The sequence below is a fragment of the Natrix helvetica genome, assembly GCF_964273705.1.
Source record: "Natrix helvetica genome assembly, chromosome: 2".
Taxonomy (NCBI): domain Eukaryota; kingdom Metazoa; phylum Chordata; class Lepidosauria; order Squamata; family Natricidae; genus Natrix; species Natrix helvetica.
This window is the reverse complement of record NC_138552.1, coordinates 161,249,121-161,275,331: the sequence shown is the minus strand read 5'-3', so window position 1 is coordinate 161,275,331 and position 26,211 is coordinate 161,249,121. Positions and strand designations below refer to the sequence as shown.

Genomic DNA, 26,211 nt, shown 5'->3' with positions numbered 1-26,211 from the left:
ACAAATATGTGTGTGTGTGTGTGTGTGTGTGTATGTATATGATGTATATGTGTGTATGTGTATGTATATGATGTATATGATGTATGTAGGTATATAGGTATATAGGTATAGGTATAGATATATAGATAGATAATGACCCATATTTCTATGACTCAGTCTGTCCTTTCTTGTAGAAGATGCTTGCTTTTACAGGTAGAAAGCGATAGATCAGGTCATCTGAGAAAGCTGAAAATGTGACTAGAGCACGGACATCAAGCTCGCTATGTCACGTTGCCCTCACATGATGTTTCATGATGTTTCTGCCATTCACAGAGCTGGGGTGGGTGTGGCCTGCATGTGACATATCCAGCTCGTGGGCCACCAGTTTAACACCCCTGGACGAGAGTAAAAAACCTGTCATTTGGAGATAGAATTGGCCAAGACATTTTTCATTCTAGGAATCTTAAAGGTAATCCTCAACTTACAAACACAATTGTGACTGGGATCTGAGCAATACAGACATTAAGTCAGTCATCACGTGACTGTGCCCCATTTGGTCATTAAGTGAATGACATGGCTGTTAAGCAAATACAGCTTTCCCCATTGACTGTGTTGGTTGGCAGCTGGATGGGAAGGTAAAAAATGGCAATCACGTGATTTTAGGATGCTGCAACCATTGTAAACACATGCTGTTTGCTAAGCTCCCAAATTGCAATCATGTGTCAGTGTGGACTCTGAAACAAAAGTATGAGGACTTCACACATAAATGACAAGCCAGCCACATTTTTCAGTGCCATCATAATTTTGAACAGTCGCTAAATGAACAGTTATAAGTTGAGGACTATGTATATAGGGAAAAGCACTGCTTCCTCTTGCATAGTATGCTCCGATTTTTGCATTAAACGACTCTCTTCTCTGAAGCATTTACTTACGGTAATTGGTATATTAGCAAGCATCATATGAAGCAGAGGCAAAATATCTTCTATTTAATAGGGCTGGATAGAAAGAGTTAAGAAAGAATTTTTTTAAAAAACCCGTCACATTTTATTCACCATCAATAATTTCTCTTTTGGGGCATTCTTTTTATAACGCAGGCATGCATAGGCCAGCAAAGTCTGAGTTTATTAATTAGTAGATATATATAAACTCAGTACAATCTGCATGCCCATTCTGTTGTGCTATAAATCACAAAAGAAAAAAAAATCTGTTTCCCCAAACACCTCACATACAGAAAAAGTTCTAAACCCAGGAGAGAGGTTTATTCAAAGTAGATGAACATGCGGCACATAAAATCGGACTGAAATGTTCATGCTTCCATTGAGTCGGTAATGCCTGAGTCGAGAAGACACTTAGTGGGGGGGAAAAATTTAATGCAGTTTTTCCATCTCTCTCCATGAAGGGTAATGTACAATAGTGTGAGACTGTAGCCTCGGGAGCATAAATATGTAGTACCCAATGCAATATTAATTGCATATGAGTGTGTTGGATTCATACCGTGTTTCCCCGAAAATAAGACAGGGTCTTTTTTTTTTTTGACCCACGAAATGTGGCCTTGGGCTTATTATAGGGGAGGGCTTATTATTTTCTGGAACAGGTGAGAAGCGAGGCACACCTTTTACCTTTCCAGCTCCGTCGCGTTCCTCGCCATTATGTCCAGGGAAGCTGCTGGGGAAAAAAAATAACCCATCACGAGTTCTATCAAACTTCTTGAAGTCGCGAGGAGGGTTTCTTTTTTTTTTTTACCAGGGGCTTCCCTGGACACAATGGCGAGGAATGTGACGGACTTGGAAAGGTAAGAGGCGCGCCCACCTTGCCCCAATGGTAAAGGCAGCCTGCCTGGTTCCCTTCCCTGCTGCCCCTTAGCGAGGGGTGGCAGGTGGGGGGGAGAAGCGAGGCATGCCTCTTACCTGTTCAGCCCTGCTGCGTTCCTCGCCCATTCGTCCAGTGAAGTCCCTTGTAAAAAAAACCTCACAAGTTGAACTCACAAGGTTTTTTTTACAAGGACAAAAGGGCAAGGAACGCAGTGGAGCTGTCAGTCTCCCGTAACACTAGGACACGCGTCTCGCTTCTTCCCCCACTGCTACCCCTCATTAAAGGGACATCGGGGAAGGGAAGCAGCCAGGCCCGCCGTTATCATTGGGGCTTGGTGGGAGGTGTTCTTTTTGCGTGAGAGGGAATGGTTGCTGGCCTGCCACCTCCCACCCCACCCCCAATGTAACAGCTGCCTGGCTTCTTCCCTTCCTCGACGTCCCTTTATCGAGGGGGGGGAGAAGCGAGACATGCGTCCTAACGTGGAATGAGACTGTTCTCCTCCTGCCCTTCACCCGCCTGTTTCGCCCCCAGGGTTTCTCCCCCCGTCATCCACCTCTTATCACTTCGCCTCCGCTGTGAGGCATCTGGCTGTTCATCCTTCTCTTCCATCCCCAGCCCTTCCTCATGGGCCTTTGGGAGAGATACTCTTCACCCCAGCCTTTTGGGCTCAAGAGACAGTTAGCCACCAGCCAATTGGAGAAAGGGAAGGGACAAAGAGAGAGGCACAGAGGAAGAAAGTATTTTGTGTCGAGTTTCCAGTTGGGTCTGAGCTAGAAAATCTAATAAATCCTTTCCATTCTCCCCACCCCAAAATGCTGGGGAATAGCTAATAAATCCTTTGCAGTCCCCCCACCCCAAAATGCTGTGATTCACTGTGAATCCAGTGAATTCCCTTGTAAAAAAAAACCTCATGAGTTCAACTCGCGAGTTTTTTTTTACAAGGGGCTTCAATGGACGGAAGGGCGAGGAACGCAGTGGAGCTGTCAGTCTGGTAACGCTAGGATGCGCGCCTCACTTCTCTCCCCCCCACCTGCCACCCCTCGCTAAAGGGACAGTGCGGAAGGGAACCAGGCAGGCTGCCTTTACCATTGGGGTGGGGTGGGTGGTGTTTTTTTGCGTGAGAGGGAACAGGCAGGAGGGGGTGATCGCATTGCTGGTCTGCTGCTCTTTTTGCGGCGGGCTCTTTGCCCGGGAGGGAACGGGTCGTGAAGCACTTTGCTTGGCCCGCAGTTCTTTTTGCGGAAGGCCCTCTTTTTGCCCTGGAAGTTGTACCGATAGGTGGTACAGTGGTAATGGCGGGGACCAGTTGCGCATGCGCTTAAATAGTTGGGGCAGGCTTATTTTCGGGGGAGGGCTTATTATGGCGCATGCTCTGTAAAGTCCAATTGGGTTTATTAACAGGGCACGGTAGTTTCCTTTGATCATTCAGCCCTGCTTCTAATCCGTGCGATGCAGCCTGAGTCAGCTGAAACCCTGCCGGGTTTTTTGCTCATCATGGCCATCCATGTTTTGCCTTCCATCTGTACATTCTTACTAAATTCTCATATTGGAAAATGAATCAGATTCTAGGTCCTGCAAACTGAGAGGCTTCCTGGAACAAGGTCCTTTCTAGATATTCGAGGGACTGTCTCAGCCTTTTACAAAGCAAGTTGTGATGTTTTTTAAAAAAAAATATTTTATGTATTATTAAATGCATATGCCGCCAGTCTCGCCTAGATGCAACTGTAGGAGGCTTACAACAAAGTAAAAACAAGATAAAACATATAAATATTAAGATGATATTAACATTAACAAAGATGGCAAGGAAGGGAGCAAGGTCCAAACGAAGTGGAGGCAGGGTCTTATCTCAGTCCATTAAATACTTCTAGAGTGATACACCCCTTATCAAAACCCCAAGTGAATTGGCAGACCCGGGTTTTAAGGTTCCTACAGAAGACCAAAAGGGTGGGTGCAGAGCTCACCTCAAGGGGGGGCACAATGTTCCACATGATGGGATCCACTTGGATGACTCCTCCGGATGGTTTCCCAGTTTCCACTCCAGATGTCAGCTCAGAGCAGGATGAACCAATTCCAGGCACCTCTGGAGGGGAGTTGGACAACGGCTCCAAGCAGGTATCTGAGTGGTTTGAATGAAGCACAGCTGCAGGACATCCCAGAGGCTTGTGGGGTGGGGGAAGCATGCAATTCCTGCCGGTCAATGATGACGAAAAGGAACTGCCTTCTGTACCTGTAGGACAGAGAAAAGGCAGGAGCAGTGAAGGTCAGCCCAATTACTCGTGAGGAGGCAGCCTCGCCCTTCTTGATGGGCTGTACCAGAAGCTGGCTATTTAGCACAACAGATAGTGGAGGCGATGCTGGGAAAAACTTGCTCATTTCTTAGCTACATATTTCCTGGTTGTTGTGATTCCTGCCTTGCTTTGATTGACACTGTGCCTTGACTAGGATCGTGCCTTGTGAACTCTGGACTTTTCTTGCCTTGTGAACCCTCTTGTGTTGTGGATTTAATTTTGCCTGAGTTTTATCTTGTCTGGGAAACTTTCAAGTGCCTGGTGGACCCTTGGCTGTTGCTCTGTGGACTAGCATCGGTCTGCTTTTGGCTGGACTTAATTGACACAGTTCTGGGGTTTTGGTGAAGAGAATTTCTGGGAAATATTAATAAACCCATTAAACCACTGTTATATGTGTGTGGGAGTGAGCGGGACACCACATCCACGATAGAAAATCCTCTTCTCCTGGACCCTGTCTGCAGGAATTCCTTGACCAACGGGGTCGACAGCATTCCCTTTCTGCTGGCATGAATGATCCAGGCCAGTTGCATTAGCCTGAGACAGTTCCTTAAGTATTTTATGGCATTGGAGCAATGCCATAAAGAATTTTGAAGGTAAATAACCAACACCTTGAATTCAACCCGGAAGCAAATTGGCAGCCAGTGCAGCTCACGCAATAGTGGGGTCTCATGTGCCACCCAAGAGGCCCTAAAAACTGTCCACATGGCTGCATTCTATGCCAGCTGTAGCTTCCAAATACTCTTCAAGAGTAAGTGCTACCCTTTTTTCATGTTTTCTTCCTCCAGGGAGGCCAGTTTTATGGCTCTGTTCATATATCACTCTAAGCCGCAATAAACCACAATTCATTCAGTCAAATTCAACCCACGCTATGGATTAGTATACTATGCAAATCCAGGGGATTACTTATTGTAGGTGCAGGTAATTATACGGTGCTTCACTTCATAAAAATGAAAGTTGGTCATTCAAGATGTCATGTTAGATAATGAGCTCTTGTACTATTCATCCCCTAATCCTCTAATCATCTCAGAATCAAGGCCTACCTTCCTCTCTATGGTTTTATGCAGTAGAAATACAGGAAGTTGCTGTATTCCAAGTCTGACAATTAGCAGCTCACATGGGAGCAGCAATCTAAGGCACTTATTTTGCCTTTGGAGTATCTCCAAGTCACCCTACCCAAAGATGTCTCCACACATCTTTGGGGCACTTGGACACCACCACTTATTGTGAGAGCTGCCTACAACCTATGAGGTTTCTAGTGCAATGTGGTTGATATTAATGAGACCAGGAATCCTGAGTCTTAAACAGGGTTTTCTCCATAGAAAACCTAGAAAGATTAATATTTAAGGGGGGAGGGATTTGGCCCCAGAAGCACATGTTTTACCACAGTCCCTTCTGGGTAAGGTCATAAGAGGTCACCCACCAATGGTTAGAGCCCTTGTTGAGCCACTTGTTTTTCACAAATGGGCCACAATTCACAATGTGGGTGTCTTTGCTAAGTAGATTTACTGTGTGAAAGAAGCAAAATTCGTGCAAAATCCATCTGTCCAATTCAGGGCCACCATTGCAATTGAAGGACAAACCAGGAAGTAATCCTCCTTTTTAAAAAAAAAAATGGAAATAATTCATCTACTGAAAAAGCAGCATTCTTTAGTGCTCAGAATTGGCGCTGGAGCTTTAAAAAACAAACATGTCTATTGGCATCCAGCATCTGCTTTTCATGTGTGGTTTCCATTTCCCTTAAGACAAGTGATGTCTGTTTTTTAAACAAACAAACCTTGCCACCACTTCCAAGCGAATTCACCTCATGACTTGTTCAGATTTTGTTGTCTGAATCACTGTTTGTTCCAAGCAACAGAGTTGCTGAGCATGACATTTTTTTCCCCACATTGCTTATGACTGTCAAAAAGCAAACAGTTCCAATTGGTTCTCTTTGCCAGCCAAAAGGAAAGTGTTCCTTTAAGCACCAGGGGCGGGACTGCAAGGCTTCTCTTGCTAAGCCACTCTCTTATCCCTTAAAGCAGTGTTTCTCAACCTTGGAGACTTTAAGTCCTATGGACTTCAACTCCCAGAATCCCCCAGCCAGCATAGCTGGCTGGGGGATTCTGGGAGTTGAAGTCCACAGGACTTAAAGTCCCCAAGGTTGAGAAACACTGCCTTAAAGAGAGAAAGGGGCCAATGGAGTCAAAGGAGAAAATGGGAGGGTGGTTAAATCCTAATCCCAGGAGCTGTTTGTGGATGTGAATGATTGGCCAACGTGGTGAAAACCCTGACATGTGTGGACAGTGGACTTTGCCCTCCTCTTCAGTGGTGCAGGCAGTTTCATCCATGAAGTGAGATGTCTTGCAGACACTACCAGTCAAAATTTTTCTTTGTAAAACTAAGCTTTGCATTCCTTTTAACTTAAATCATGGGTGGAGAACCATGGCCCCTTTATGACCTGTGGACTTCAACTCCCAGAATTCCTGTCTTGCTCAAGAATTCTGGGAGTTGAAGTCCACGGGTCATAAATGGGCCATAGCTGCCAATCCATATCTTAAGTCTACAAAAGAGCATATTGTGTTTTAATTTTATAATGGGAAGTCCTGTACTGCACTCTCTAGGGCTCACAGAGGACCTATTATAACTCTCTTTGTTATAACCCCCCCCCCAAAAAAAACCAACAAGAAGCAAAACAAAGACTCTCACGTAGTTTGCAGAATGGAATGCTTTGAATTGGTACATTCAGATATTTAAGCAGAATCCCTTCCAAGATATACAAAAGTGCATTTTTAGATTTTGACCTTTCCAGTGATATTTCTAGTTGTATTTTGCTTGGTTATATTTGGGGAAACAAGCAACAACAACCCTGTTTTTTTTCTTTTTCAGGATGTCCCCAGTCTAACATTCCTTTTAACATTTTCTTCAAAATTTTTCAAGAATTGAGAATTGGGTTCTGCTTAGCTATTAACAGACATGATGCTGAGCTCTGGAAAAATAATGGAAGAAAGTGGTTTTTATAGTAATATTAATATTAACTGTTAGATACCAGAATCAGTTACAATGGTTTACACCAAGGTCCTCTGTTCCGGCGGGAACAGAGATTCAACCTGATTGGTCGAAGGGTCTGACAGCTCCCTATAAAAGGGCTGCTGTCAGACTGAACCTTCGCTGGATTGTACATAGTTGTTTCAGAGTTAATAAAGAGCTGTTGCTGCCTAACCTTTAGTGTGCCTTTCCTTTACCCGATCTAACACTGGCGACGAGGATGGGATTGGAAGGCAACTAGGCAAACAAAAAGAGCACAACAATCCAGCAAGCAAATCCAGCTCAGAGTTCAATGCGGCATCGAGCAGCCATCTTTGAGGGGCAAATTCAAACGCATTCAGGGACACAAGATGTAAATGCACACCCTACCGACTCCATACAACCCAGTCACCGAGCACTGGAAATCCTACATGCGGAGGTTCGACTGCTTCCTCGAAGCCAACGACCTCATGGGCCTTTCTGAAGGCCGGAAAAAGAACATGTTCCTGAGCTACTGCGGACGAGAGGTGTTCGAAACAGCAAAGGACTTGTCCGAGCCAACGCCACTCCAATTGGTCGCTTGGTCAGTGATACAACAGACGCTAAGGACACACTACGCTCCCAAACCATCTAAACACGTCCGAAGGCACGAATTCAACATTCGTAACCAGAAAGAGGGTGAATCCATCAATGGATACGTTGCGGTGCTCAGAAGGCCGCAGCGTACTGTGAGTTTAGAGATCTTGATGAACTGATACTTGACCACATCATATGCGGTGTTCGAGACACTGGCCTGCAGAGGAGACTGCTAGCGAAATCTAATCTGACGTTCCCAATTGCCCTAGACGAAGCCAGGGCCACTGAGTCTGCTGTTAAATCAACGGAAACCCTGCAGCACCAAAACAGTCCTAAAAGCGCACAAAAGAGTGCAGGCGTGCATCGCGAGGCTACAGAGCCTGAAGGCTCAGAGAGCGAAGATAGCAGCTACCGCATGCGCAGTGACCGCACCAAGCCGGCACGAAAATTTGAACTGCGTTTCCCGCCTTGCGCCGGCTGCGGAGGAGACCATCTCAGAATACATTGCTGTTTCCGCGACGCAATCTGCCAACGCTGCGATCGAAAAGGGCACATCGCCAAGGTATGCAGAAGCGATACCCCACTACAACCTGGAAGCCCAGAAGCCGACCTAACTGCCAGCAGAGGCCCAACCAAGGGGCATGGCAGCTGCCACCACGGCGAACAGAAGGCGACATCAGCGTCACCTACCATACCTCCATAGGCCAAGTCCGCACGAAGTGGCCAAAAAAGCTGAAAGTCACAGTCCTCATCAAGGACTCGCCATGTGAAATGGAGATTGACAGTGGGTCATCCTTGACCATAATGCCTTGGGCAGCACTCAAGCAGGCTATCCCTAGCCTTAAGAAGCAGCATCTACGGGTTCCTGACATCCATCTTTGCAACTAGCAGGGGAACCGAGTCCCCATCATGGGCCAGGGCACCTTCCGGGTGAAATTCAAGACTTTCTGCCACCAGCTACCAGTGACGGTAGTCAACGGAGACCTGCAGAGCCTCCTGGGGCTTGACTGGTTCGAAGCCCTGGGCCTAGAAGTGACCGGAATCAATGCCATATGAGACAAAAGCACTGAGGAACTCCTTAAGGTGTTCGAGGAAATCTTCGGCACCGGTCTAGGTAAGTATGTGGGGACCCCAATATCTTTTAATTTGGACTCCAATGTAGCCCCCATCAGACTAAAACCCAGGAGAGTATCTTTCGCTCTCCGCCTTAAAATTGATTTGGAACTCAACAAATTGATAGGCCAGGGAATCCTAGAGCCGGTAGATCATGTACCTGGGAGACCCCTATTGTGACACCTGTCAAGTCTGACGGGTCTGTCTGCATCTCCATGGACTACAAGTGCACGATAAACAAAGTTTTGCAACAAAGCGCTTATCCTGTACCCATTGTACAGCATTTACTACATTCATTAGGCCCCTGAAAAGTTTTCACAAAGTTAGACATGGCGCAGGCATACCAGCAGTTGCCTGTAGATGGTGCCATGGCGGAGGCCAAAACCATTGCGACGCACAGGTTGCAACCGCCTGCAATTCGGAGTTAGTATTGCCCCTGGACTGTTCCAAAGCGTCATGGAACAGCTTTTGCAGGGGATTCCAGGAGTCGTTCCCTATTTTGACAACATCTTGGTATCGGCTGTAAATAAGGCACAATTATTTAAAAGATTGAGATCTGTTCTGACCAGAATCAGAGACAAAGGCCTCCACCTCAAAAAGGAAAAATGCCAAATTAATGTGCCAAGAGTCGAATTCCTAGGGTACCTCATTGACGGCTCTGGGATTCCCCGGACTGACAAAAAAATTAAGGCAATCCAGGACGCCCCTACACCTCGCAATCAGACCAAGCTGCAGGCATTCCTCGGGCTCCTTAACTTCTACAGTGTCTTTCTCAAACAGAAAGCCACAGCTGCTGAATCTTTACATCGGCTTCTCGCAAAGAACGCAAAGAGGTCCTGGGGCAAAGTCAAAGCAGCCGCATTTGCCGTGGTGAAGAGACTGCTGTCAGCGGACACGTTTTTGGTCCAATACAGCCAGTCCCTGCCACTTGTGCTAATGTGAGACGCTTCCCCGTTTGGCATTGGAGCCGTCCTCAGCCACCGCATGCCCAATGGCACCGAGGTGCCCATCGCCTATTACTCACGAACCTTGTCTGCTGCTGAGCGGAACTACAGCCAACTGGACAGGGAGGCTCTGGCTGCAGTCGCTGGTGTTAAAAGATTCCACGAGTACCTCTACAGCCATGACTTTGAACTCATCACGGACCACAAACCACTACTGGGCTTGCTGGCTGGGGACCAGCCTACTCCTGCTTCTTTTTTTTTAAAAAAAAGTTTTTTTCTATTTTAATTAAACAAAAACACAAAAAAAAGAATCATCCTTCATTACATCTTGTAGAAAGCGTGTTGATTGGTTACAGAAAACTTTCATGCATTTCTTCCTCAGTCATTACTAATTTTTTATTATCAACTTTCATTGTCAACCTGTATCTTTCCAGTAACAAAGCAGTCTTATCTCTCTTGCCAATTGTGGTGTCAGTCTTCTTTTTATTTTCTTTATAAGGTTTTTATAGACTTCTCTCTGCACTTTGCTGCTTGAAGGATCTCTCAGGTAATCTCCTTGCCCTCCATCTGCTAAAATTAGCTTGTCTTTGGTTGTTAATCATGCTTCTGAAAAAATTTCTCTTCTTAAATCCATCATCATTTCTCTTTTTTCTTCTTCTGTATCTTGGAATCTGAGGTAGAACTCCAGTTCGTCGAATTCCCTTTCCCATATTCCCTTCTTTCCACTTTCACCCACATTTGCTCCATTAATAAAATCATATATTGTCTTGTCTTTATCTTCTATGTCTTCATTCTCCCCTTTAATTTTGGGGCTCCAACACCTTCATTCTTTGCTATGAGGAATACTAGTTTTTCCAATTTCTTCTCAAGTCTCCCATATCCTTCCAGTAGATTTTGAATTCCAGCCAAGATATTTTGGAATTTTAAAGTTTCCTCATCTGAGTATTGATCCATGTTTCCAAAAAAGAAGGAGGAAAAGGAAAAACTAATAACCACTGCCGCTCTAGCCTTCCAGGCCTCTTTTATTTTTTTATTTTAGATTGACTTAAACACAAGTTCTTTTATGCTTTTCAAAGGAGAAGGGTTCTGTGTTTTTTTCTCCTTTCTCTCCCCTGCCAAAATAGTTCTCAAAGAGCACCTGCGAAAACAATTCATACCCTTGGCTCTTTATAAGTTTCTGTAAACAAATTGCAAACCCTTCAGCTACAAAGTCAGTAAGATCAAAGAGGAAAAGAGAAGAAATACATTGTTTCAAAAACTCCAGCCTCTGACCTCCGAGTGGCAGTGTTGCTACCTTTCACTTTCTAATATTTATCTCTGGCTTATAGGAAACAAAGTTCTTTAATGAAATTTAACAATTTAATAACTAGTAATAGAAAGAATTGTTAAAATAAAAAGGAAGGTTTTAATCCAAAAGTCAAAAAATAAAGTAACAAAAAACAGAAGAAGAAAAATTAATCCATTCACTTTAAGAGGAAAAACAAAAAACGTTGCGAGCACTTCAATCCATAAAGTATAGTTACAAAGAAAAAAAAGCTTTCCAGAGCAATCCAATGTAGGTTAATTTCGCCACTTAATTCTTTTGCTTAAGGATTTAATTTGGCTTTTAAAAAAAGTTTCTTTGGGCAGTCTTTCTCAAAATAGAAAAAATATCTCATCTCACCAGATGGACTCACTTTCTCTTTTCACTTCCTTCCTTCCGGAGCCGTCCCAACTTCATCAGCCTGTTTACTGCCGGCTTGAAGAGCTTCCCTTGGGTCAATCAGGGACTTTGCGGTGTCCCTGAGACCAGCAAGGCTTTGTCTTCCTGATCACCGTCCAGTGGCAAAAGTATCAATGGTGGTCTCGGAGTGTCGAGACCGCACTGTCAGGCCTGCAGAGGTTCCTTTAAGAATCTTTGGCCTGCCACACTTTCTTATAATTTCCTATGTGTTTCATTAGTGATTGGCAAACATGGGTTGATCAATTCCTCCTCATATAGCACATCACGCCAAGTGCTACCACTGGGAGAAACCCTTCCGAGCTTCTAATGGGTCGCCGGCTAAGGTCCCACTTAGACCAGCTACACCCAAATTACTCTGCTACATCGCCCCCAGATTCAACAAGCAAAATAAGGAATTTTAGTGTAGGGGATTCAGTTTACACCCACAACTACGCTGCGGGAACTCTGTGGGTTCCTGCCACAGTAATAGGCATCACCGGACCTCGCTCTTACCTAGTAGAGCTCGAGGACGGTCGGAATTGGAGACGGCACATTGACCAACTCCGTGGCCACCTCTCCAACTCCAATCTTAGGCAACCAGAGGTAACTCCTGCACGAGTTAGCCAAAGCCCTACCCAAAAGGATTACGAAGTCACTCCTTCCACAAACAACTCAACCCTGAAGGTACCGGGGCACGTATCTGTTAGTGTTGCAGGCCTGCAATGAGCTCCGAGCGAACCGGCTCTAGAAGCTCCAGCAGCGGCCTGGGAAAAGTTCCAGGAGCTTCCACCAGGCGAAGCCACAGAGTCAACAGGTCAGTCCGACCTGACTGAAGAACACCCACCAACTGAACTGTGCAGGTCTGGGCGAGCCACCAGAAAGCCCACCCTACCTGCGTGACTACGTCACAAGTAGGTTGATCCCATATAAGAGGGGAGGAGTGTTAGATACCAGAATCAGTTACAATGGTTTACACCAAGGTCCTCTCTTCCGGTGGGAACAGAGATTCAACCTGATTAGTCGAAGGGTCTGACAGCTCCCTATAAAAGGGCTGCTGTCAGACTGAACCTTCGCTGGATTGTACATAGTTGTTTCAGAGTTAATAAAGAGCTATTGCTGCCTAACCCTGAGTGTGCCTTTCCTTTCCTAACACTAACATTAATATATTATCATTTTTATACATGAAAAGTATGTCAGGAAAAACATAAAAACTAAGGTGAATGTACTGGGATGTGATGTACTGTAGTTATGATGAAACCAGGGGAAATGGGGTGAAGAATGAATGGATGATGAATGGATGATGAATGGTAGTGGATTGATACAGAAGTGTGTGACTTGGTGCTCTCTGACATCTTGCAGATGTTTCATTACCCAAAATAGGTAACATCAATACTAGAAGGGAATGGGTTTCTATCTGTTTATGTACAAGTGGCTTACCCTGTGTGCGACTAGTAGTAGCAAAAGTATATTAAGGGGACTTGGTGCTAAGAAGGGAATGAATAAGGATCAAATCAGAAAACAGATATATAAAGGCAGAGTTAATGGGTGGAAGAAAAAGTTGGGAAACAAGAGGTGGGCTGCTGCAGCTATGTGTCATCATAACCCCAGACATTCTTCTCTGCTTCCGTCTGATACTTACATTGTGGAAGATTGTGAAAGTGTGGCTTGTTGGAATTGATAATTCTCAAGATTCTCAAAAAGAGAAGGAAAGATTTCAAAAACAAAATACAGTAACTTCTTGACCTCTGTGTTTTAGGCATCTTTTCTATGTAGTTGAGTCTGGTTTATGTAAGCCAGTAGTTCATCTTTTTTTCCCCAATTCCAGAAGGCACATATTTGGCATGAACTCTCTAACCTTTAGAATCCTAGCTTGGCTTTGGGATTCTTGCACTGGGATATAATCTAATTCAACCACAGGGAAGAGGGGGAAATGAAAATAGGTGAAATTTCAAAACACCAGAGTTAACTTCCTTCAAAAACGAAGTTAGTTAAACAGATACATGAATAATGATAGTAGACAGGCATTATGGTAGCACAAATTTAGCAAACAACTTATTTCCCCAAAAGTAACAGAAATAGTTTCCAAAAATATCCAGAACAAAGATTTCCCAATATACATGAAGCTTTAATGTGATACAGATTTTACTCTTTTTTATTACCATAGAAATATTCAATGTTCTTGAGCAGGATAAAGCACAATACTGTCAGGTTCATGCTTTATGTAAAGCCAAATAGGTTCTCTTTTGATGTAAGGATCAAGGTATTATGAAGAGACTATGCAAATAAACTGCAAGCTACACATTAAAGTTTCCATATATGATAAGCAAGTTCTCTGGCAATCTCCCTTAAACCATTTCTTCCAAATATATTGAGCCACAGGCTGAATGCAATTATAGTTGGCTATGCTAGCTCAGGATAATGGAAGTTGCTAGATCAGGATAATGGAAGTTGGTACTCACAAAGTACCAATTGGGGAAAGTTTATTGAGGATGAGAAGGCAGGAGAGAGAAGACCAGAGGTCGTATTCTACTGGTTCGGACCGGTTCACTTGAACTGGCAGTGGAAATTGTGGGTAGCCCCGCCCACCCGCTCCGGCTCTATGGCATCCCATTTAGGTCCGTTTTTCGCCAGAAGGGCATGCACGGAAGCTGTGCGGATGTGCAGAGGTAGCGGTAAATGTATACCACCTCTGGAGAAGACTTTATGTAAATACAGACGGTTCTCCTACCAAACCCCCTTAAGTAAGATTAGCGATATACTGTATTTAGTTCATATTGATTTCACTAGGAGCAAATGCTTGAGCTTGCTGTAACTCAAATCTGCCCCGTGCAGAGTTATGTTAGGCGCTCTCAGACCTGCCACATGAAAGTTATCTTAGGCGCTCGAGTTCCTCCATGAAAAAATGCCAGTAATATCACCACCCAACAGTTGCCTAGTTTGAAAGCTGAGAAGCACAAGGATGGAACGTCCATTAAGGACAGTAAAGAAATACTGCAATTAAGTGGCAGCACACAGAACAAAGATTTCCCCTTCATGATGACAGAGGGCAATCCACTGCCTAACCTTAGCACATAATAAAGATGTTTATCTAGCTGCGCTGCCATGGTGAGAGACTGAGTGGCTTCTATTCATCAGAATGAGGAGCTCATACCATGAGTCTCACTTGGAACCAACAGTTCCAGCCAGTTAATGGGAAACTCATTTCCAAATCGTTCATGAGATTCAGAATACAGATATCAATACAATATGAATAACAGAAGGTGTTGACTTACAGTTGCTACTGACAGTAATTCAGTTAGGGAAATCAAAATAAATGCCAAAGAGATATACACACCTATGAGTCATTTTTGGAGCTCAGAAACTTTTATCTGCAATGGCAATGTAGCCATGTTTTTTGCGGCTGCCATAGACATAATCCTTCCTTCTCCCATGCAGGAAATACTTTTGCCTGAAGCATGTCACTGAGAGTAAGGCCAAATATAGATGGCAAGTGCCCGTGTGGAAAACTAAAGCAAAGATTGCAAGGTACAGCAAATGCAGACGTAAAAAATGTCCAGTTAGACCCAGATGTTATGTTTGGTCTCACAAGATGGCGCTTGTTGGACCCTGCACCTGTGAGAAAAAACATTAAGATGATGATAATGATGCCACTGAGAGAAATTTACAATTTCTCTCCATCATATTCTTTCCATCATATTCAGGAGATTTGAAAAGATCCATGTGCCAAAAAGAAAACTGCAATCAGTTTGGACTCTTGAAACAGAGGAGGCTTTCTGATGGGTTTTATTACAACTCCCATTATCCCGACCAATATTTAGATAAGAATGATGGGAGTTATAGTCCAACACATTTGAAGGACACCTGATATAGGCATGCTGCTGTATACTACACAATGTATATAGCAGTGATGGTGAACCTATGGCACGCGTGCCACAGGTGGCACGCGGAGCCATTTGTCAGGGTACGCGAGGCGCTGCCCTGTCAGCTGGGCAGCGCGCATGTGTGTGCTGGCCAGCTGAGTTCACCTTTTTAAAAGCCATTTTTCACCCTCCCCAGGGTCCAGAGGCTTTATAGGTGCCTGGGGAGGGCGAAAAGAGCCTCCCCCGCCCTCCCAGAGGACCTCCAGAGGCTTCAGGGACCGTCCGGAGGCTTCCCTGAAGTCTTCGGAACGCTTAAAACAACCCTCCGAGCAAACTGGAAGTGACTCCGGGGGGGCGAGGGAGGCTCTTTTTGCCCTCCCCAGGCTCCTATAAAGCCTCTGGAGCCTGGGAAGGGTGAAAAAAACATGTAAAAATGGGGGAGGGGTTCACGCATTGTGCGCACATGCGCACTGGGGGGTCGCGCATTGCATTATGGGTGCGGCACGCCTGCACACGACCCCCCTGCGCTCCCCCCACTTGTGGCACGCAAGCCAAAAAAGGTTCGCCATCGCTGGTTTATAGGTTAAGGATTACAACTGCCTTGCCTCTTCCCTAGTTTTTATGCTACCAGACAATGGTAGATGATAATTAATACTGTATATCATCCAAACCTAGTATCTGTCATTGCCTCAATAATAATCCTAGCTGTCTGAACAAGGCTCTGTATTAATAGAAGTTATTTATGGTGTATGATTGTTCTTCATAAACTAATTAATAATGGTATCCTGAGGCGTGTCACATTTGACATTCCTCACCAAAGTAGGGTAGCATTGGGCAATGATTAAAATACCACCCTACCTGGGATTTAAGATTTAGAAGATTTGGATTTAGGTCTTTAAATGACCATGAAGACCACTGGATGCCTCTGGATCAGATATGATCTCTTAGACTAAATCACCTCATGTGCAGACAGAAAGGGATTGAAAAAGTGATATCATCCACCCTAATTTCCTAGACAAATACTAGGATGCTAAGTGTAATAGAGGTATAATGAAGAAAAGCATGAGGGGAGAAAATGGAGGTCGAAAATCTCCCAAAAATTTGTGTCTATATTTTCCTCAGTTATCCACAATTATGAGAGCCTAGAGCCGGAAAAGACTAGCAGGCATGTAGGGGGGAACCTTCATCTTATGATGTTTGAGGAGCCTGGGATGGGCATTCAAACAATGACTGCCACATAAGAGCTTTCCAATTTATAGAATGGCTGCCAACATATTGTAGAAGGCCAGTAACAAAAGAGGAATTTAACCAGACAAAATTATGAAGTTTCTTCCTGTATATTCAATTAATTTCCCATTTTCCTTATCTTTTTTTCCCTTGACAAATGAGCAGGTTTACAAGTATTGGGCCAAAGTGATCCACTATTTTTAATTCTCATGGAAGCCTACAAGGCCAATGTGGAATTCAGTAGACATTCCTGAGCATAAGAGCAATTCTGGAGGATGATGTTTTGCTTCACAGCTTTGTTTTCAATTTTATTTCAAATTAAAATCAAAGAGTTTGCAACCTAGTGCCTATGGCACTGAGTTAAAGATCCCACATACAGGCATTCAAGGAAATTCCATGTACGCGGGAGAAAAGAGAGTTTTCTTTAATAAAGGGATTATTTGGACCACATCAGTAACAGAAAGGTCCCATTGCAAAAAATGGGAGTGGAGTTACCCATGGTTTAATGGTCTGACATTTTCTCTTATTGGGCAAAAGAAAAAAAAATCCCATTTACAGTAAGTAAGTTTGAGTGACAGTTAATCTCCAGGACACTTTGTTCATTATGTACGTGAGGACAATTGCTTGTGTTCGCCAAAAGTATATTACGTACCTGACTGAACAAATAAAGGTGTGCTCTTTTATTGCTGAAACTTGAGCCAGGGATCCCAGCCTTGCAGAGCTTGTACCAGCAGAAGATAATTGGGGAAGATCAGAGGCTGAATCAACGCTCTTTATTTTTCAGTTCCTGGAGTCCCCACATTGAGCTTTTGTCTGTGGTTCAGTACAGAGGCAATCAATTTATACTTGAAGTCTAGCGTTTCCCTTCACAGCATCCTGCCACAGCTGATTCACAGAAAGAGCTCCAACTATTTAACTTCCCTTCTTGTAATATGGCGGTTGACTTATAAACAGAAGGTTTATACCAAGCGATAGTTGCGTATATCTCTCTTCAGTAGAATGGAATAGTACATGCCCTCATATTTTACAAAATTAGATGGCCATTTTCATCTCTTCTGCCTCCCCCTCTTCTTCTTCCTCCTCTCCATCTGGGGAAGGGGAAGGGGAGAAGAAACAGAGAAAGCTGTCATCTTCTCCAGGGGAATCCTCCCCCGTTTTACAGGATGTCTCACTTATGCCTTCTTCAAAGTGGCTAATAGGCTTCTACTTTCATAAAAGTAAAAAGATAGACTGTTGGTCTTACCTGAACGGTTGTTCTCTATGCACTGTGGGAGAATTACTTGTCTGCACCTCTAACTCACCTCAATCACTTTTTCCAAAATATCTTCAGTCCAGAGCCACTGTTTCTTTAGCAAAAGCAGCAAACTAGTTTTCATTACTTAGGCCTTGCATTTAGCAAATCTATATCTTTCTTTAATTTCATTTGTTTCACTTACGTTAACGTTTTAGTGGGATAATTTTTTTATTAATATAAACTAATGTAAATTAAATATCTTTATATACAAATGTAAATATATATATATATATATATATATATATATATATATATATATATATATATATATATATAACATATTATATATGCTTAATGTAAACTATAAAATATATAAATATTAACATAAATATATAAATGCTGATGTAATATAAATATTAATATTGAATTAATATTAATTAACACATTTTATAATAATAAAACATTTTATTCAGGGGGGAAAATAAAACCCGTCAAGAGAAAATGGACCAAACAATTATGAAGGAAGGCAGGAACAGGGACTAAGTCAGGATAGCAAAGGCATCATAGCCTCAAGTACAAGTCGGCCCTCACATTTCAAGATGGCTGCTGTACGGTAAGAGTTTCTTTTTTCTCTTACCAATGATCTGGTGATTTCACTGCTAAAACTGGTCTTTTGGCAGTGCTGCTACCTGGTTTTGAATGGGAGCATTTAGGAGTGATCCAAGTTGACTTTGATCATGGACCCAGTAGGCAAGTCAGCAAGGGGGGCGGGTCTTGAAGATTTCAATTCCCTCTGGAAGCAATTGAAAGGGCACATCCATCTTCCTGTCAAGCAATTTCATTTTCTAAGCACGCTGGAATTTTATCTTTCAATTTTTGATTTCACTGTTTTGTTTATTGCTTTAAAAGTTGATTAACAGTTGGGTGCTAATTTATCTCAACCCCTTGCAAGATTCTAATTGCTTTTCCTTTTTTTCCCTTTTGATATATATTGTTTTGGATAATCTCGGTCCCTTCCATATGGAAAGCATGGCAATGTTTGGGTGGAGGTGAAGAGTTCTTAGACTCTCACCACCAGTCTATATTTTTTGAATTTGCAAAACACCTTGAGTTTATTTCCATTAAACTTTTCTTATAATCTTGGATTGACATATAGAGGCAAATCTACTTTTTCTTCATCTTTGGCTAAATTTCACAGATTACGATGCCTGAAGAGTCTCTGAAATCTAAGAGAGTGGGGAGATGTGCAGCTTCTAGCTGAGTTCCTTCATCAAAAACCTGATCTAACTTTAATGATTGTTAAAAGAATGTTAAGAACTGAAAATTTATCTTTGGATATGGATGAAGATACACAAAATAACTTTCATCCAATTCCAGATTAATGGATTTTATCTGCTGTTCTGATTTCATCTGCTTGTTCCGAAGACACATTATTTCAACATTATGGCTTTGACTAAAAAGGAAAGAGACAGATTCCAGACCTTTACAAAGTCTGAGGGAGACTGGACAGATTTATTTACTATAATTGACAATTACCTGTGCTTGCACTTTGATCAGAAGGTAGACATATTTTGGAGACTGGATTTACTACATTTAATTAAACAACAATTGACTAGAGATGATACTAAGACACAAACATGGATATTTGAATCGGGACTATTTGTTTATAACTTTTGGGTTGATATGGAATAAATAAGATGCCATGGTAAATTTTCTATGAGTGGATTATAATTACAGCCTCTTAACAGAGTTTTGAAACTCTAATTTTCATTTGCTTCACTAATATTATTTTCATTGTTAACTACCATATTTTTCGAAGTATAAGACGCACCTTCCCCCCCCCCAAAAAAAGAGGGTGAAAAGCTGGGTGCGTCTTATACACTGAATACAGCATTTTTGGCTTACCAAAACCCTGGCCCCTTTGCAAAAATGGATGTGCAGAGTTTGGGAGGCTTGCAAAGTGCTCCTGGGGTCTGGGGAGGGCAAAAATGAGCAACAAACGGGCATTTTTTGCTCATTTCTGCCCCCCCCCCAGCCCCCAGGAACACTTGAGAAGCCTCCCAAAGTTCTGCATACCTTTTTTTTTTGCAAAAAAATGAGGTGTGTAGAGGGCTTGGGAGGCCTGCAGAATGCAAAAACTTTTTTTTTAATTTACCTCTTCAAAATCATGATGCGTCTTATACTCTGGTGCTTCTTATAGTCCAAAAAATATGGTATTTGGTCATTAATATACCATATAGAAGACAGGTCAACAAGTTGCAAATAGATTTAGCAGTTTAAACTTTTTTGGAGGGCTTGTTTTGCAAAGGCTGGGAACTAAGGTTCCCCTCGCACATATGTGTTAGTTGTTCCTGACTCTAGGGGGCGATGCTCATTTCACACTGTTACCTTCCCACCAAAGTGGTCCCTATTTTTCTACTTGCATTTTTTTGTGCCTTCGAACTGCTAGGCTGGCAGAAGCTGGGACAAGTAATGGGAGCTAGTCCATTACACGGCAGTAGAGATTCAAACCGCCGAACTGCTGACCTTTCTGATTGATAAGCTCAGCATCTTAGCCACTGAGCCACCACGTCCCTCTACTAATGTTGCAGTAATATATTAATCAGTATTCAACTACAGTGGACAATACATGTACAAAGCCTTCTTTTTGATGCACATTTTTAATGTTTTGATTTTTTCCTTTTGTCCTTCTGGATTTTAATTTAGAGTTCTGTATTTTAACTTTGTTTTGAATAAAATAAATATACGTAGGTTAAAAAATATACAAGAAGTCATTCTTCGGCAGCTATTTCAAACATTACCAAAACTATCCCAATTTAATATCCTGTTTCCATGATGCTACCTTGCCTGGGTACAAAGTTTCCTTTATGCAACTTTACTCTTATTTTCTCACCGCTATTTTCTGTGGTGGAAAATGCCAAAGGCACAGTACTCAAAAGTAACACCGCCCTGGAAAAATCCCTCCATTATGTTAGTTGCTCTTTATACATCATAGGAAAAGTTGGGTTCAACAAAGGATCACTAAAGAAGCTAAGCTCTATAAGGGTCGAATGGATGAGTTAGCGCAACTAATGGCTGAGAATGACTAACAGGTGCTCACCATGTGGAATCCCATTAGGTGAGCTACTGTCCTCAGGAAAACTCCACCAGGTAGAAGGGTGAATAACTGACATTTTAAGAAAGAAAAATATGCAGCACATAAATACCCAAGGACTTCTTTGTTAGTTTCAGAAATGCTGTGCTGTCTTTTTCTTTTCTTTTCTTTTCTTTTTTGTGCTGTGCCTTCAGCTATGACATTGGCACAGGGAGAAGAATTGTTCTTGCTCTCAAAAGTTTGTGCGCTTTGTTCAAAAATGCAATCTCACTGTTTTCAGAATGCCTACTTAGCAAGGGGGGGTGGGAGGGAGGAGGGAGGTCAAAGTTGAACAGCATGTAATAGGCCACTTTATCAAATATCTAACAATGACACGATATTCAGAAATGGCCAGAGGAGGCTGAGAGGGGCAAACCAAACCAAAGGAAGTATTTGGAGTATGTTCTAGGAAGATTTATTATTTCAGATTGGGGCTTGTGGGTCAGGTAGGGTCCACAGGTAGCCTGAGGTGAAATTGCCTAGAGATAAGGAAACTTAATAGTCCAACCTGAGCTAAATATATCCAACTGGAAAAGGTTGAATTAGAATGAACTCCCTCCATTAAACTAATGTGGTCTACCAATACTTCCTTCTCCTCACAAGAACAAAACAATCTCCAGCCAAAAATTCTGACACAAAACCAGTTTTCTTTGGGAAAGCCATGTCTCTTCGGAAGGTATAAGAAAAACGGACACAATTTAATCGTGGAGTTGGGCTTTGGCTTTGCTCCTGAATCATTCTGACAGTTGTATTAGGGCCACTGTGACATTATTGCTCTTTATATCTGTACAAATGGTAGCTGAGCATTTTGGGAGATGTAGTCCACAGAACTTAAAAATTGCCAACAGGAGAAACACTGATTTAGAACTATTATTAGAGCAGCATTTCTCAGCTTAGCAGAGTCTATAGCCAACTCTGGGAAGAGCTGATGATTTGTTAAGTCCTGCTATTTGTTGAGTGCTGCAAGCCACCAGAAGTCATAGGTCGGGGAAGGCTGCTGTAGCCAGAGGTTCAAACAAAATATTACACGTAACCCAATTTTGCTCAAAGGTCATTTCATTTACTATGACCACAGAGCCCTGTGACATTTTCCAAGATACATTTATTTGTGATACTGTGTTCATGGCCTCAGTGTGAGAATCAGAACATGGGGGCTTCATCTGGTTACTTTAAGGACTTCTGCTTTTGTCTTAACCAATTCAGAGGGAGGGAGGAATAACTGAACTATGTCTGAGACATACCAGAATTTTCAGATTGTTTGAAAATTGAACTAATTTTTTTGGAACAAACAAACAAGCAGGCTTGTATTATAGTTCTATTTTTTTTAATGTAAAATTTTTCGTAAATGTGAAGGATGAGCAGTCTTCTCAAACTTTCTCAGGTTTGAATGCTGCAATACTGTGCAGCTTTTAAAAACACAATAGTCTTTGTGCTTCTGCATCTGCTTATTTATAACACATGACTAGGTTCACACTGTAGGTCTAAGCTATGGTTTGGTCAGCTATAAACCTTAAATAGCGGAGGCAACAAATGATAACCTCCACTTTGTTCAATACACCCCGCAAAAGTATATACAGCGCATTCTCACATTATGGATACTTGAGAAACATCTTAAAGCAGTTTTATCTTAACAGGTCTTTGGCCCCACATGACTGCTTGGGGTCTTGAGTTTACTTTTGGTTACTAGTATTTGTATTATGAAGTTGGGGCTTGGGGTTTTGTTTAGTGTGTGTGTGTGTGTGTGTGTGTGTGTGTGTGTGTGTGTATGTATGTATGTATGTATATATATATATATATATATATATATATATATATATATATATATATATATATATATATATTGAATACCATCCAGATTGAAGCAAGTTATAAAAATATAATGAAATACATAACTAAAGAAACCAATCAAATCATAGAATTAGCATGTGATATGGATCAGGTGTACATAACATAGAGGTTTGCGATGATTTCTAAGAAGCCTCAACCAAAGGATGAAAGTACAAATCTGAGCATCTGCACTCCATGGCATTCTCTTACCTCCATGCGTAACTGAAGACTCTAATCTACAAAGTCCTAAAAATGTATCAAGTCACAGGTACAAGAGTCAGCACGTCCTCAACATTCCATCATTAATCTTAAAGACAATCTAACAATTCTTCCTACCTACATTCAATTTAGAATTAGGAATAACTGTTGAACTGTACTGTTAAGAGTTCCGTTTATGAATGGAATGAGAGTCTCAACAGTGACTTTCTATAAGCCACTTTTGTGAGGCCCTTTGAGCGGTCTCCATTTGTTGTTTTGTAAACATTTTGTAAAAGGAGAGGACTTTGGCTTTCAGATTTTATTTCAATCAGAAAAGAGTCACAATATATTGTATTTGCACGTGGAGGCAAACATGTACATTACCTTTATCTTATGCTAAACCAATGATTTATTTAAACAAAGATTAGTTGAACAAATTATAATCATCTGATTCAAATATCATGCTAAACCATTCTCCAGGTTTGACTAAAACCAAAGTATATTATGGCTTGGAGGTTTGAGAGCTGTTATGGATGCCAACAAAATGGTTTCCATAAAGCTTTTTATGGAAACATCCATTTATCCTAAAGCAAGTTAGTGACACTTCTCCTAGCATATACTTTTTGACGTCAGCTAATTTCTGTAGAGATTTTCAGTCATCCAGATCACGGTTGTTCCAAAGGCACTAACTGGAGTTAGTTTTTCTTTGAAGATGTTTTGCTTCTCATCCAAGAAAAAAGCACCTTTGGCTCAGCGAATTTCGATTTTCCAAGGAGATGGTCACTTTGTTGAAAAGAATAGTAAAATGATTACCCCTTCCCCCTTTGTTTTTATTTTTCTGGGAGTAGATACTGGTAGTTCTCTACTTACAACCATTTGTTTAGTGACCATTCAAAGTTACAACAGAACTGAAAAAGTGACTTCTGACCATTTTTCACACTTCTGATCACTGTAGCATCCCCATAATCACATGATAAAAAATTGGCTGAGTAGCAACTGGCTTATTTTTATCACGGTTGCAGTGTCCCAGGGTGGTAAGTGAAATGGACCAAAACTCACGTAACATCTGTCTTGCTTAACAACAATTTTTTGGCTCAGTGGTGATTGTTAAGTGGATTGTTACTACCTATGGTCAGTTGCAAAAGTGGTTTTGGAAAGTCTTAGTTAAAAAAAAACAATAATAATTTGAAAAAGTACTTTCAAACAGGGGGCATAGTCCTTGATATGCTCTAGTGAGGATGTTTCCTGACACACGAGAACATAGAGTGTCAAGTTCGACAGTGAGGCTTCTTTTGATATATTAGCTACCAAGGCAATATGATAATGCACATTTATTGCATCTGCCCACAGTTTGTAATGGGAGATGAAAAAATAATATTGGCCCTCCAAGTTTATACATTATTCTAAGTCATAAAGTGGTGCCTTTGTGTCTGACTTGCCATGCTGGCCTAGCTAGTCTGGTTTGTAAACTACGGTCAAACAGTTGAGGTAAGCAATATTTGGCTGGCTGGAGGACTCAGAACCACTGTTGGGGAGCAGGAGAGCTGAAGAGGGGGAAGTGATTTACATGGACAAAGTCAGGATTTTCTGTATACTTCTGAAACTGGACAACAAATTACGTGTGGTGGCATATCTTTAAATAAAGTAAGTTATCCTCCTGAAGAGATTTAAATTGCACTTCTCACTTTCCTGCTGTCACTAGAATTTGGTCTGGGGTGGTGCATCCAATCTTGATATCTCAAGTTGCTCAGCACTGGCTGAGATTATTGTCTGAACTTGACTATGATGTTTTCAACAAATCAGCACCAGTATAAACCATAGTTTCTTGCATTATATGAAACTACTTCTGGTTTAGTATTTGTTTATCAAACTTGCAAAGTGCCCATCTCATCTGAGTGACTCCGGGTGGTTTACAAATAAAAACCAAAGGAACATAGTAAAAAACAATGTTAAAAAGAGAATTAAAACAAGTTTTAAAAGTTAAAAATCACAAGAATTAAAAAAGGGGATGGGGAGAGCCCTCAAGTGACCAACCATCCCCAAGGTTATGTGACACTCTTCTAGCCAAGCCCCCATACCAGTTTGCATCCAGAAGAGTAATACTGTACACAACCCTAATTATTTGATTTTTACAAATTCACAAGGAACTCAAAGTAATGAATATACATAGTACGCCTTCCTCCTCCTCTTTCCCCAACAGCAACCTTGTGAAGTGGATTGGACTACAAGAGAGTGGTTGACCCAGTCACCCAGCTGGCTTTCATACCTAAGGCAAGACTATAACTCCCTGTCTCCCAATGATTGGCCTAAAGCCATCTGCTGGCCATCATGCCTAAGGCAGGACTAGAACTCCCAGCCACTTGGTGATTGACCCAATGTCATCCAGTTGGTTTTCATGCCTAAGGTGAGGTTAGAACTCACCACCACCTCATTTCTAGGCTGGCACCTTCACCATTACACCAAACTGACTTATTACATTTCTGTGCAGCCTTTCATTCAGAAACTAGACACAAGGTGCATAGATCCATTCCTTTCTCACAAACACCCCTGTGAGGTAGTCCCATAGGTGCTTTTTCAAGAGACAACTGGGCTTTCTGGTTTTTTCTTTGAAGACATTTCGTTTCTCATCCAAGAAGCTTCTTTAGCTCTGACTGGATGGTGGGCTTCTTCAGAGCTGAAGAAGCTTCTTGGATGAGAAGTGAAACATCTTCAAAGAAAAACCAGAAAGTCCAGTTCCCTCTTGAAAAAGCACCTTTGGGATAACCATGACCTGGATGACTGAGTATCTCCATAGACACCCTGTGAGGTAGGTTGGACTGGGAGGAATAGGTCCAACCAATCATTCAACAACTTCCATAACAAAGAAGGGACGGTGAACCTAGGTTTTCCCCATGCCAGTCCAGTGCCCGATTGTACACATATTGACTTTGACCCTAATGCCCCCTTTCACTGAATCTCTCCTTATCCTGCCTGAATAATGTCAACTGAAAAGATTTTTCAATATTTTAGGAGATACGTTTTTCCTGCAGGCATCTATAAGCGTTACAGAAACACTCCAGGAAGGTATATGCATTTTTAATACCTTCTAAACTTTCCCCCTTGGCGTTACAAATCGAAAACATGGGAGGGGGTGAAGTGGGTGATATTCTTTTGGTCGACTCCAATTTAAAAAAAACAAAAACACGCGAGGCACCAGCCCAAGTCACCTCATCCTCTGGCCGGCTTTCAGCGCGTCAAAGCCCTCGTCCGAGGTTGTTCGGTCAAAGCAGGCGAAGGGCCCGCCTCCTCAAGGCTCGAGACGCCGCCCCCTTCCGT

General features: G+C 42.3%; 1 long non-coding RNA gene across 1 annotated transcript in view; it reads right to left on the bottom strand.

Annotated features, from left to right (window-relative positions):
- Nucleotides 1–249: 249 nt before the first annotated feature.
- The window catches only part of LOC309387522, a 29,067-nt gene continuing 3,105 nt past the window's right edge, over nucleotides 250–26,211 (bottom strand). The window contains exons 2-3 of the long non-coding RNA XR_014174610.1: nucleotides 3,753–4,018; nucleotides 250–374 (exon numbers count right to left, since the gene is read on the bottom strand). This is a non-coding gene — a long non-coding RNA (uncharacterized lncRNA). The remainder of the gene's footprint in view (nucleotides 375–3,752; nucleotides 4,019–26,211) is intronic.